The 14,276-nt window shown below is 32.9% G+C and overlaps 1 long non-coding RNA gene across 1 annotated transcript; it reads right to left on the bottom strand.

Annotated features, from left to right (window-relative positions):
- Nucleotides 1-5,459: 5,459 nt before the first annotated feature.
- LOC110910611 lies at nucleotides 5,460-6,996 on the bottom strand. Its single transcript, XR_002576307.2, has 2 exons — nucleotides 6,755-6,996; nucleotides 5,460-5,657 (listed from the first exon to the last, which is right to left on the bottom strand). It is a non-coding gene; the product is annotated as an uncharacterized LOC110910611 (long non-coding RNA).
- Between the last annotated feature and the right edge of the window lie 7,280 nt (nucleotides 6,997-14,276).

Here is a 14,276-nt window from a genome sequence, read left to right as displayed (position 1 = left end):
TCACCACCACTTCCAATCATCTATCTCTTCCATTAACAAGTTCATTCTAAGCTTGAAGTTCATCCATGGAAGGTGCAACTTGAAGGACTTTCTAAGGAGCTTGTTCTAGTCTTTTTCACCATCATATTCTCAATAGATTCTACCCTAGCTATAAGCTAGTAGTAAGCTCTCGTTTAACCCTTGATTATCTTACTTTTATGGCTAATATTTGTAGAATGATGTTTATTTCACAAGAACACTAAAAAAGGTTTAACCAAGAAGATGAAACATGATGTACTTGTGTTAGTATGAAGTTGTTTTGATATGTACTGAGTATTTGCTGATTTACTTGTTGTTATTGATGTGGGATATTGTTACAATCACTAAATATAATTAACGGGATCAACCGAACACAAACTAGTAAGCTAGAGACCAAAAACAGCAATCTGTCCGTACTTTACAGCCAACTTCAGTTGGCTGTAAACAGGTCATAAACTCAACGAAAAACTGATATTTTGAATCTAAAATATTTCATTATGAAATACGGTTCTAATGGCACCGGAATCGTAATTTTTGGACTTCGTTTACTATTTTTAAAGAACCAATTCGTAACAGCAGCTTAGGCTGAGTTTTTACAGCAATAAATGAGCATTGTATTTTCTGTTGTAACTTGTATTCTGTGTAGAATCGGACCATGAAATTTGTACAGTAGATGACAACCGATGCATGTGTAATTACCCCACTGGAATTTCGTAAATCGGACACTCGATGAATTTTTAATAAATTGTTCCGTGGACTGTGGTCAGAAATACATAAATCTGAGTTCAGTCCGGAATATGATTTTTTATAAAATATTGGTAGTGAACCGGACTCCGATGTTTTTACACAATAAAATATGGAACGTTTAAGACATCTTGTAGAAATTTGGGAATTTTTGGAATAATATAAATATTTTATTAAGATGTCCGAAAACAGCCGGTTTTGAATATAAATGTTGAATTGAGATAAGTTGTGACTTGCGTGTCTAAATGTCGAGTATGCTATCCGTGAATGATCTAACATGTTATATATGTTATGTGCATTATCGTATGTTTGATTTTGAGTGGGGAATGGATGGGAAACTTAGAGGGCATAAACCGTTAAAGTGTTATGTGATAGATACGTGTAGGAACTTTGTGTTCTATTTGAAAGCCACTAAATGACTAACTGGTAAATTATATTAGGGCGAGATTGACCGACCTTGACTGTTAGCTATATTGAGAATCTAACCGAGCAACCCGAGGTGAGTTCACACTCTTTCTAAGGCATGGGATTCCCAGGGGTTTGGGAATGGGATTGATTAACTACTTGTACTATCATTACTATTAAACTACTTTTTACTGTCCTCGGATTGAAGGGCACGTACGTAAAACCTACGTACACGATCATAAGACCATCAACTCTATCACTTTAAGTCCCTCATTTATCGACTTAATCGCCGAGGCCTATGGCGAGCGGGTCATTAGTTAATAGCGCTATTAGGTTTAACAAACCTCACACCGTGCCAGTCGGACGGGCGTGTACTAATGGACTATGGGCAAAGGGTCAATGCTGATAGACATTGACTTAGGGCACCTCTTATATTTTCGTAGCAGTCGATACGCGTGGTCTAGTAACACATGGGAAACCCCCACTAATCTTCGCAAACATGTCAGAAAGACCGCGATGCAAACTCATACGATACATGGTTTTCAAAACGAACAGATAATTTACAAAACAAATGCTATAACTAAACAACCAACTGTGAATTCACTCAACTTTGTTGTTGACTCGTTGTTACATGCCTTACAAGTCGTTAAATGCTTGGAGCTTGCATATGGAGGTGGTCGTTGTGGGATGCGAACTGATATGTCCCGTATTTAATAAATAAACTTTATTAACTTATTAAACCTACGTTTTGGACTTTAAACTTATGAACTATGGACTATGTTTTGAACTTACGTTTTATGCTTCCGCTGTTTAACTAAAATCGGTTTACTTCCTTTTGGTCACCAATCGTATTGTGTTTGGTTTTAATTACTTAATTATGTTGTTCGATATGATTGGTGGCTCGATCCTAGTCATGTCACGCCTCCAAGCGGTGGTACTCCGCATGGTGGATTTTGGGGGTGTGACAATTAGAGCTAGTAGTAAGCATGCTAAACTCTATTTTACTTCATGTTAGTGTTATGTACAAGTTGCACCATCTAAGAAACTAAACTTTAAAGGATGACGATATGAAGATCTAACATAATCTAAAGAAAAACAAGTGTTTTTAGTGATGTTTGACGTATGTTATGAAGTTGTTGTTGTTAATCTTGTGTTTATGTTTAGATCCATCATGTTAAAGCTTGTTAGAAGCTTAGATCTAACAAGTATAAGCATGGATCTTGAAAGATCCATGGTTAAACTTGAAAAGTCTTTATGTGAACTTGAAAAATGTTTTTAAGTGTGATCTTGTGTTCTTGAAGTGACTAAGTTTATGTAAGAATAACTTATGAAACTAAACTCCATAAAAAGTTTGTAAAAAGTTCATCAAGAAGCTTACTTTTGAAAGATTCAAGTATGATAAACATGGATCTTGAAAGATCCATGATGAAACTTGATGATGAACATAAAGATCTTCAAAATAAACTTAAAAATGGTTTTAGAATATGTTGTTCATAGTTTTGAAACCTTAAAACTCATGAGTGGTTTATTTTGAAAGTTAAAGTTTCATATCAAGATTGTTAAAACCTAACAAGAACACTTGTTTTTGAAAGAATGGTGTATGTAAAGTGTAGATCTAAAAGACTACACATTTTTAACAAAAATCAAGTTCATCATAGGGTTTTACAAGATGAAATTAGTATATGTAACTTGTGAAATTGTTGAAAAAAATTGATTTTTTATGATGAAAAGAAAATAAACACATGTTTTGAAAACATGGGAAACCTCCAATTTTAGGGGAAACTATGTCAAAATTTTTATAAAATTTTGACACTTAGAAAATATAAGTTTTGGTGAAACTTAATCCCCAAAAATTCACCAAAAAATATTTATCAAGGTTTCCTAATTTTTGTACAAAATTACAAGCTGAGAAATAAGGATTTCTTCAAGTTAAAATCAATATTAAGTATGTATATTTTTAGGGAATATATATATATATATATATAATGTAAGTATCTATAGAAAACCCACTTTAATTTAGAAAACCCGGGAAACTCAAAGCTCCCAATGTTTTTTTTCTTGAAAAAATTTACACATGTTATATACATGTTTTTAAGGGTTTTGGGCAAAAAAAATTTAAAAAGCGCCGAGTAGATATTTTTTAAAAAAATAAACAAGTTTTGGTGTAACACATGTTACAAATATGTCAGATGAATGTAACATGTGTTACACCAAAACTTATTTATTTTTTTTAAAAATATCTACTCGGCGCTTTTTGATTTTTTTTTTTGCCCAAAACCCTTAAAAACATGTATATAACATGTGTAAATTTTTTCAAGAAAAAAAACATCGGGAGCTTTGAGTTTCCCGGGTTTTCTAAATTAAAGTGGGTTTTCTATACATCCTTCCCCTATATATATATATATATATATATATATATATATATATATATATATATAGGCTAATTATAAGGAGAAAACCCACTCCAGTTGACTAAACCCAAGAAACCCAATTATGTGGACAGGGAGTCTCCACGTCATTTTTGTAATAGATGTGTTAAAGGGCAAATTCGGTAATTCATACTAGACCACCAAAATATATATAACATATTTAATCCTTTTGTGCTGACACATTTATGTACAAGTTGGGTTGTCAAGTATTGTTGCAGCAACCTAGTGAGGGGGGTAGTAGGTTTGCTTTTTAGGTTGTAGATAGTTTGATTTTATGTTCAGGTACACGCTATATTATTTATTATTATGGTCATTTCATCATTCTTATTTCTCACACCCTTTTACAGATTAAATAAATGTACGAAAACGATCCTATACGACAGCCCTATACGAAGATACATGACAACTTGCACAAAAAAAAAACAAATTCATACTATTTTTTAAAAACATTATAAACATTTTTTTATACATATGAATATCAAAGCCCCACATTTGTTTTGTAACAAATATATATATCCCCATGTTTTTTTTTTAAATTCAACTTACATAATAATAAAAACTATGTAACTTCTATTTTTTTCAAACCAACTTCTAACTTTTTTTTGTTTATATTTTTTTAAATGTAAAGTTTAATTAGTTTGTAAATTGTCCGGGCTAAATTATTTGCCATACACTTCATAGTTATGAACAAAAAATCCCTAAAATTCATAAAACCCGTTTTTTCCCAGCCAACGTTTTTTTATGGATTCTAACAAAACTCGTAAAAAACAAAATAGCTTCAATTAATCATAAAATACATAAATTGAAAACCCTCTTCTAACATTTTTTTTTTTTACATTTTATACTCTCTTTCACACTTTTACTTTTGATGTAATTCTCCTTTCTCATTTATATATGTATATCAGATGTTTTTTTTCTTTTTTACATTTAGATGTAACTGATACAAACATTGTTACCTATATCATTTGTATTTGTATTAAATAAAAATGTAAAATACATTTTTACATTATCAACTTACGCCACATTTGTAATAACGCACTTTATTTCTGTAACATAAAATGTTACATAGTAATCTAGAAAAATATAACAACGCATTTTATTTGTACAACAATCTAAAAAAGTGTAACAATGCACTTTATTTTCTGTAACGAGCATTATTTCTGTAACACAAAAAAATGTAACAAATATTTTTGCTTTGATTGTTACATTTCTAACACAAAAAAAAAATGTTTAGTGTATATACATACATGTTTAGTGTTTTTAGTGAGGGAAAAATACATAGTAGTTTCACATCCTTTTTGAACAACTGTCTTGTTTTAATCCATAAATTAAATATTTTTTTTTAAATAATATCATAGCTAGGAAATTGAGGCTATACACCACATCCAAAAAGATAAAATATAGGGGTGAGGGGAGAGGCTGGTCATGATGATACATTGAGAAGTGAATTCACACTTTGTCAGACTTCTTTTTTCCCATAGTGTAATTTGATTTTATGTCACTTCAAAGTATGTACTTTTTTTTTTGCTTAATCTTTTGGTAATGAAACATTGTTAAAAGATTATTTGTAATATTCGTATCTATTTTATAGAAACAGTTTGTACAAAATCATATCAGTGTTTTGATGTAACAACGTATCTAAGACCTTTTACGAAAATATTTTTTTTCATATGTTACGCAAACCGAGTCATATCTACATTAGTTATTTAGGCTTCAAAAATCATTTTTTTTTCATATGTTTTCCAAACCGAGTCATATGTTACAAAAAAATATTTTTTTTCATATTTTATTCTACATGTATACACGTTAATGTTACAACATAGACATTTTTTTTATTACATTTCAGATTTGTACATATAAATAAAAAAACAAAGCCCAAAATTTTTTTTATATAACCAAGTAATTAGATATGTAGCATGATACATAAAACAAAACATTTCCGTATTGTTACAAAGATACCCGTAAACAAAAATGATACAAATTAATGTAATAATTTGAGATTAAATAATTATTAGTTGCCCTTTAACACCTTTTCCAGTTTGGTTGTAGATGGCTTTTTCCCTGCATTTCAATTAAAAAAAACCATCAACATTCCCCGCAATACAAAACGTTTATTAAGATGGGGAATACCCCCCACCCACAAAAAAAATAAAAATAATAATAAACAAATTTTTTAATGTATAAATACATGTGGTCAAATTTATTTATTTTGTTGCTTATCTTCATTATCTACAAGCACCGAAAGTTAATAACAAGTTACAATTTTCCAGGGATCTAACAATGTGAAGCATTCATGTACAATATACAGTTTTTTGGATTATCTCAAAATGCAACACGCATGTACATTTTTTATACACATCAAATATCAGTGTAACTTTTTTTATGTAAAAGGAATTCAGCTAAAAAATAACCAAAGAACAAAAAATCTAGCTTTGTTTTGTTTCAAAACCAACGCTTAACCTTCTTTTGTTTACATTTTTCCTTTTAAATGTAATTTTTTATCATACACTTTTTTAAAATATGAACGGCATAAAAAGTGACATTTTATTCCAATAGAACATTTGTAGCAACTTTTTAAAAAGCCTAAAAAGTTTTAAAATGTTACCCTTATCACACACTCTGTGATATTTCCGTTCATACTTTGAAAATTCTTTTTAAAGTCACTATTGTTTTTATAATAATTTTGTAAAAACGTACAATTCTATAAGATTGGTTAATCAACTTTAATAATAATCAAGAACCCCTTAACGAGAATTGTAAAATCCTTTTTCCACAACTAACTAATTTTTTCGTTATAATTGTTAACAATCAAAAATCAAACTATTTTAAGGGTCAGAAAGTGATAACAACCAAAAAGAATAATGTTATTTAACATGTAAAAAGCCCTTGATAAATGTCACTATTTCTTATCTTTATGAACAAAACAAAAACCATAAGAAATTTCATTTTTGACTAGACTAACTAGTAACCTTTTTTTACAGATTTTTTTGAACACCTTTAAATCACAAAAACATGTTGGATTCAACATTAATAACAATCCAAAAACCCCTACTAACAGAATGATTGAAAAAACAACACTAATAACTTCAAGAATCATTGAATACATATTTTTTTGACCCTCAAAAATCATGCATCTACACGTAAAGGAATATACTTACCTTTTAATGTAACAGGACGTTTACGTGGAAGAACCTGAAGCTTTCTCTGCTTGTATGATTATGGTCGAAATCCTATAAAATGGGTGCAACTCCATTTTAACATTTTTTAGGGAGGTGAAGATCAAATTTTGAAATCAGTTTGAAGTTGAGAGAGAGAGAGAGAGAGAGTGTGTGTGTGCGTGTGTTTGTGTGAGAGAGAGAGAGATGGTGCTTCTTTTTGAATAACAAATCTGAAAATGGAGGATGATCTTTTTATTAGCATGGTGGTGGAATGTGTAGTACATATAATGATGAAACTTGTACTATATATGTCTGGTTCTTTACAAAGAAGACTAGAAAATACATTATATCCCCATAATACCCCTGGCTGTACCTTCTGTTATTATTTTACTAAAAGTATTATCACTTTTCCAACAAATTGATCACAGCCATTCATCAAAATTAATCAAGGGTAGATATAGGGTTTTCTGGGTTTAGTCAACTCAACCGGGTTTTCAATTTATCCTTGCCCCCTATATATATATATATATATATATATATATATATATATATATATATAGGTAGAGGATCCTGTAAAAAGTCCAACTTTTGTGAGAAGTGTGAGAAATAATTTGGGAATGGCAAGTGTCCCTTATCTTAATTAATTCAAAAGGGTATATTAGTAATTGTCCATTCTTATCAATTAATTGATTTCCAAAGATAACTGCCAAAAATATCAGGCGATATATTAGGGATGTGATTCGAATTCGATTTGTTCTATACATTTAATTGTTTACGGTAAGTTCTTGTTGTAGTGTTATATTCCCCAGTCAATAGTGTTATATTATGTACATGTATCTTTAATCTCCTTTTCATAGTGTTTTATCCCCATCAATAGTGTTTTATTCTGTATAGTGTCTTACAGTAAACATATAGTGTTATATCTTTCTATAGTGTTTTATCATGTAATATGATGTTCCTTTTCATAGTGTTTTATCCCCCATCAACAGTGTTTTATTTATGTATAGTGTTTTACAGTAAACAGATAGTGTTATATCTTCCTATAGTGTTTTATCATGTAATATACTGTTCCTTTTCATAGTGTTTTATCCCCCATCAACAGTGTTTTATTTATGTATAGTGTCTTACAGTAAACAGATAGTGTTATATCTTCCTATAGTGTTTTATCATGTAATATACTATTCTTTATAGTGTTATAAAAAGTTGTGAAGGAAATCGAAGAATTTATTTCAGTACGAGAAATTCGCTGATTTTTTTAGGAGACTGATGGGGGTTTTGAAACAGTTACCATAAATTCGCTGATTTATAGGAGATTGATGGGGATTTTGAAACGGTTACCATATTTGAAACGTTGGAAAAGTCACTATTGCCCTTTAATTTTACATAAGGTCCTTCTAATTAAAACACAATTTACATTTTATACCCTATTGATCTCAACCATTAGATCAAATATCCAATGGTTTAAAACACTTCTTACCCTTCTCACATTTTAGACACTTTTTACCATATCCCTACCATATATATATATATATATATATATATATATATATATATTTAGTGATCGCCAAATTTTGTGCTAAGTGTAAATTATGTGTATTATATGTAGTAGTGTATTAGGAACATCAAAATACACTAAATACTCCCAAGGAGTATCACCAACAAAATTGTAGGATCGTGTTCCGACCCGAACGAGTCGTTCAGAGGAGTTTTGATCAGATACAGGTGCGGAAAACAAGTATCTGATTTAGAAACAGCTAGCAAATCACTTTTAACACCTTTTTGTATTGATATGTGACAGATTACAGCCAAATCTCACACCGGCAGCACCTCGGTATGGAATTGCACAACTTGTTACACTGATTTCGCTCAAGACTACTATATATAGTACTTGAGATTTCGCTCCAAGGACCACATGTCCACATGAGCGAAATCACTAATGACCATATAAGCGAAATCACATCTATCTCCCTATAAGCGAAATCATCATCTAAGACCATAGTTGCAAAAGTCGCTAGGCGCTCCATAGTCGGTAGACCGGGGAGTTGAGAGTACTCGGCATAGGCGGAGAGTACTCGGGGAGTACTCGTACACGTTCAATTATAAAGAAATTGATTTTCGGAAATTAAATACATGTCAAAAAACATAAATTTAGTAATATTTATAACAAAATACGTGAAAAAAATATTCATTTTCTTTAATATGATAGGTATAGAAATTATGTTTTATTCTTTTTAAGTCAAACTCGCCCGAGTTAACCTACTAGATTCGATTATGGCCGAAGTTGACCGTGTTTGATCGATTCCGAGTAATTAGGCGGAGTTGAAGAAAGTCGCCTCGGCAGCCTACCTTGTAGCGACTACTCGGGGAGTACTCGGCCTTGGATGCCTTGTTTTACAACCATGTCTAAGACACATATGCTATCCTATTTTCTCGTATAACGTGCCCTAATCTATATAATTCAATGTAAGACTCGATACAAGACGAAGTCGACAGATGCATGCACCAACAGACTCCCCCTCAGATGTTGACGAGTCGTATCGAGTCATGACAATGCTGTGTCTTCACTCCTTCAGTCTTGATCAGTCTCTGGGCTTCTCTCTCTCTATCTTCAAATCTTTCTCTTTTTCACCAACAAACTTCTTCTCTTAGATGTTGACATCTTTAAATTCATCATCATCAACATGCACTCTCCCTCAAATGTTGACTCATCCTGCATAAAACTCTACCACAAACATAAGTTTTATGATAAACATTTAAGCATATAGACACCATTTGAAGATCCTATCACAAACTAATCAATCAATTATATACTGATGAACCACTTGAAACTATATCGTTTGTCTTATCAAAACAACACACTCTCCCAAACCATCTGTTCATCATGTTTAGCACTTGGAATTTTGAAAATCAGCTTTTCAATATCAGTCGTCGAAAATCTTTTTGAATTTTTCAAAATTTATGCTAAAACACACCGAAAATCTTTTTAGAATTTTATGAAATAACCAAGCTAAATGCAGTAAAGAAATATTTACAGACAATATTTTTGTGAGTTTGTGTAAGAGGATCATATCAGTTTATGAGACGAATCATCAACACCGTTAAGCTTCATTTCATTTTAAGTTTTAAACAATTCACCTAGATTGTCAGTATACTGATCCACTTAAATTTTCACACAAAGTTCAATTATTCCAAGATACGATGTTAATGTTTTAAGCTCTTGAACTTATTCGTGTGTCCCACTACTTGAATATACTCTCGTATCCAGATCCCAATATTCAGTCTTATAGGTGAGTATACTACAGATGGTATCTGTTCAGGGGTTAGATGCGAGGGCCATGAGAGCTCAGGTCGATACTTCCGTATACGCAAAGAGATGACGGCTTCGACTTTTCGGTGTGTCCCCTTTAGAGGCTCTTTTGATTTCATCAACAGCGACTATCAATTTTATTGTTTCATCAGCTTGCTGAGGGTGATGCTATGTTTCAAGCATTTGCGGAAAGCATTATCCGGGGACTAGGTCAGTACTTCCATACAGCAGAAGTCCCGGGATAATACCCCAGATATCACTGAGCATAAAGACCTAGTATCTCAGAATAAGGGACCTTTCAAACAAGATTTCAGGGGTTACCTATATATCCAAGCAATTGTTACCCACAGAATAAACAAGTTTGAATTTTTAGGTTTATATCTCGTCACAATTTACTAAGTGTGTAAAAACCTACCGACACATCCGCAGTAAGATTGTTTATCACATTAAAACTTTCCAATTCTTTAGCATGTTGTGATAGTCTACTGATGTACTATCATTTCCTCTATTCACAACAAAACTTATTTTTAATTTTATCATGTTTTTGACTTTTTCAAATTTTCTAATGTTTTTGGATTTTCTGAAAAATTTTCTACCCCCCCTAAAATGCAAACACATTAAGAAAAATTGAAAACAAACTATACAGAAATATGACAACCGATATCAAATCACATCAAATCGCCATCCACTTGGCATAAACAATCAGAACTCCCCCTATCAACAAACTATTTTCCCATTTAGATTTCAAAACACTTAAGTTTGTTTTAATCAAAATGGTTTTTCCGGAAAATAAGTTTGGATGATTTTACCACTTGTAGGTATATCAATAATAGGTTCGGGGGTGTAGTTCATCATATTATCTTTCAACCACTTGTAGGAAAATGCAAGTACAAATTAATGTCCTTGATTTACCATTTGCACAAGTTATGCACAATCAAATCTTCTAACCACTTGTAAACAAACACAAACAAACTTTTTACCGTTTATATGATTGACATTACTGTAGCCAATTCCTCAAGAAAGATGCCGATACCTACTCCTCGCTTACCAACCTGGGAGCTCCGGCAAGTAAGGTTTTTAGTCAAAGAAAATATCCACCCAAGCCTGACCAGCCTTGGGTGTCACCGAGTCACCATCACTCGGTTTCTTACCTTTCCTTTTCTTCTCATAAAATTCTTTAACCCCTTTGACTTTTCGGTCAATCATCTTTCCAAAGATATGTTTTACCTTGGGGTTAAAGACCTTCTCAGCATCAAAATCCTGTTTGTCATTATAAAATTGGTTAGAAATTTCAACTTTACCAATTTTCTTCTTATAATTTTCAGCCCGAAGTGATGGAAAATCCTCATCATTCACAATCGGAACTGATTTTTCATCTTGTAAAACATCTTCACTTTTTGAAACAACATGTGGCTCATCTGACTTTGTGGAGTCAGATTCATCGCCAGAAGATAGCTCCTCTGATTTTGACCTATCAGAATCATCGCTAGAGCTTTCAGCAGCTTTCTTAACAACCCATTTCTGGTTGTCAGATTTAGCTCTCTTCTTGTAAAACTTGTTTGAACATTCACCAATTTCAAATGTAGAATTTTTAAACAATTTTGTTCTATCAATTGGTGGTTCAAACTCAACCACTTTTTCTTTGAGTTTACGAGATACTCCCTGTTTTGATTGTATTGCCTTAGTACAATCTCTGGCAATATGTCCAACAATGTTGCATTGGAAACAGGTTCTCGTATCTTTCTTCTGCTCAGCCATCTTCTTCATTTCATCTTGCTTCTTTGCAAGGAACTCATTGTTTGACTGCCTCCAGAAATCTTTCTTTTCTTCTTTGTCTGTTGACGTACCTGAAACAAATGTCATTTTGGATTTAAAATCACGAACATATTTTTCATTTTTCTGTTTTTCTGTTGGAGTAAAACCAAGACCTTTCTTTTTGAAATTACCGTTATGGTTAGATTTCTTTTGAAAACCTGAACCAGAACTGTAACCTTTTTTCTTGTTTAATCTTTGTTGTATTTTTGAGGTATATTTTTTAGGTTTTTCATTAAGATGTAAATCTTTTATTTCAGAAATATTAATTTCTGTTAGTTTAAAAACCTTTTTAATCATTTCAGTTTTGATGTAACATCTGTCAAAATTGGTATCCAAAATCCGACCCGTTTTGAAATCTGAATCCTAGCCCTTTCAACCTCAGAATTTTTTGCGAACTAAATAATCATCGAAAGATGTTTTTTTTTATGTTAAAATAATTATCAATATGGTTAATTATCTATTTAGTTTGTTAAAAATCAATATAGTTATTTAATATAATTAATTTAAAGATTTATATATATAACCAAGTTAGTTAATTTGGTATTAGACATGAGTTTTTAAAGTTATATGACTAACCAAGTTAAACCCTTCTAGTTACTAAGTCTTTAATATTTATGTGACAACCCGTACTCTAGACTTATCTTGTGTGACGTTATATGCTCACGTGATCTATGTTAATTGAACGAATACATGATATGTTATGTGATTATGTGATTGTGTGACATGTTGCTTAAACCGAATAGTATTTGATTTCACGAAAACCCACTCGGTCCATATGGTTGGACTCGAGACCATGAGAAAACCCATGTGGGGGTTTCGGCCCACTTCCCTTCACACGCATATATACACACATTACCTCTAGGGTTTTGGTTTTACAAAACTTAGCAATCAAGAACACACACAAACTCTCCCTCTCGTTCGCAAACACAAGACGGCCGGACATCAACCTCGAATTCGAATCACCTCTACCCGATCGGTTAGTGTTTAATTGTGACCTATTGATTGAATGATTATAAGATCGCATGCTTTGAATAATTCTGTGTTAAATTAAGCTTTGTTCGATCGGCCGAACGTATTATTAACCGGCCGGATATGTGTTAATCTGATATGTTGTTATTTGGATATGCATGTTAACTGGATTGTTAGGATGTTGTTGTTGATCGGCTAGTCAATCGGCCAAACTTGTTTGATTGATCGGTCGGATAGGTTAGTTAATCGGCCACCATGTTACGAAATCGGATTTATTGTTGATGATATTTAATGTTAATGTCTTGTGGATCGGCTGTGATGTTTTGCAAATCAGATTATTAACGTTCATGGAACCGGAACTTAATATGATTAAGTGGTATTATTGTTCATATGGTTAAATTAGGGTTCATAAGAATTTATGTTGTTATTGCCTGTTTGATCGATAATACTTAGTAGGATTCATGAGAAACTGTTAGTTGATTTGAATTATGGAAATTGATAATTGATTGGCATAACTGATTGCATGAAACATGGAAACTGTTACAAGTTGTTAGGCACACGGATTTGCGAGTCGAAACCGAGATTGCGAGTCTTGTTGCGACTCGGAACCCCACACAACAGCATGAGCCGAAACCATGGTTGCGAGTCCCGGTTGCGACTCGTAACCAAACCATGACGAGCCGAGACCAGTCGTTGCGACTCGTAACCCCGTTGCGACTCGAGACCTGACTCGAGACCACCTAGTCTCGAAGGATATGCATCTGTCGAGATCTCCCTTGTTGCGACTCGTAATCTCTGTTGCGAGTCGAGACCATGCACGTACACATAATTGGACTTGCACACTGACACGAGCCCAACTAATTGGGCCGGATAACTGGACTTGTTTGCACCTCGGCTATTTGGACTACTTATCTGATTGGGCTGATAGGTTGGGTGAATATTATTGTCATTGGGCCGGGTTATGTTTGGGCCGAATACTTAGATTGTTATCGGATTGCTGATACGTGTACATGTTTACCATGATCCTTGCATGCTTGCAACGTGTTAACCTATGTGATACAGTATGTGTGCTATATACGAACCTGACTTATGTGATAACCCTGTTAGGACGTGGTTGATCATTTACTTGCTACCTGTACTCTTTGTGCATCTGCCGAGCAAACCAAGGTGAGTTCACACAGCCAAGGCATGGGGTTCCCAGGGTGGGAATGGGTTTTGGATTATTTATTTGTACTTACTCAGAAGATAGAATTTAATGATATGGTCCTCAGGGTGAGGAAGGGTAATGATGAGATACGACTAGACTAGTATACTGATTGAACTGATCTTCGCACACACGCCAGGGGTTGGCCGCGATATTATGACTGATCTTCGCACACATGCCTTGGAAAGGCCGCGAACTATAGATACTAAAACTTCGCACACATGCCA

Source organism: Helianthus annuus, chromosome 15 (genome assembly GCF_002127325.2).
Source record: "Helianthus annuus cultivar XRQ/B chromosome 15, HanXRQr2.0-SUNRISE, whole genome shotgun sequence".
Taxonomy (NCBI): Eukaryota; Viridiplantae; Streptophyta; class Magnoliopsida; order Asterales; family Asteraceae; genus Helianthus; species Helianthus annuus.
This window is presented reverse-complemented; position numbering and strand designations above follow the sequence as displayed.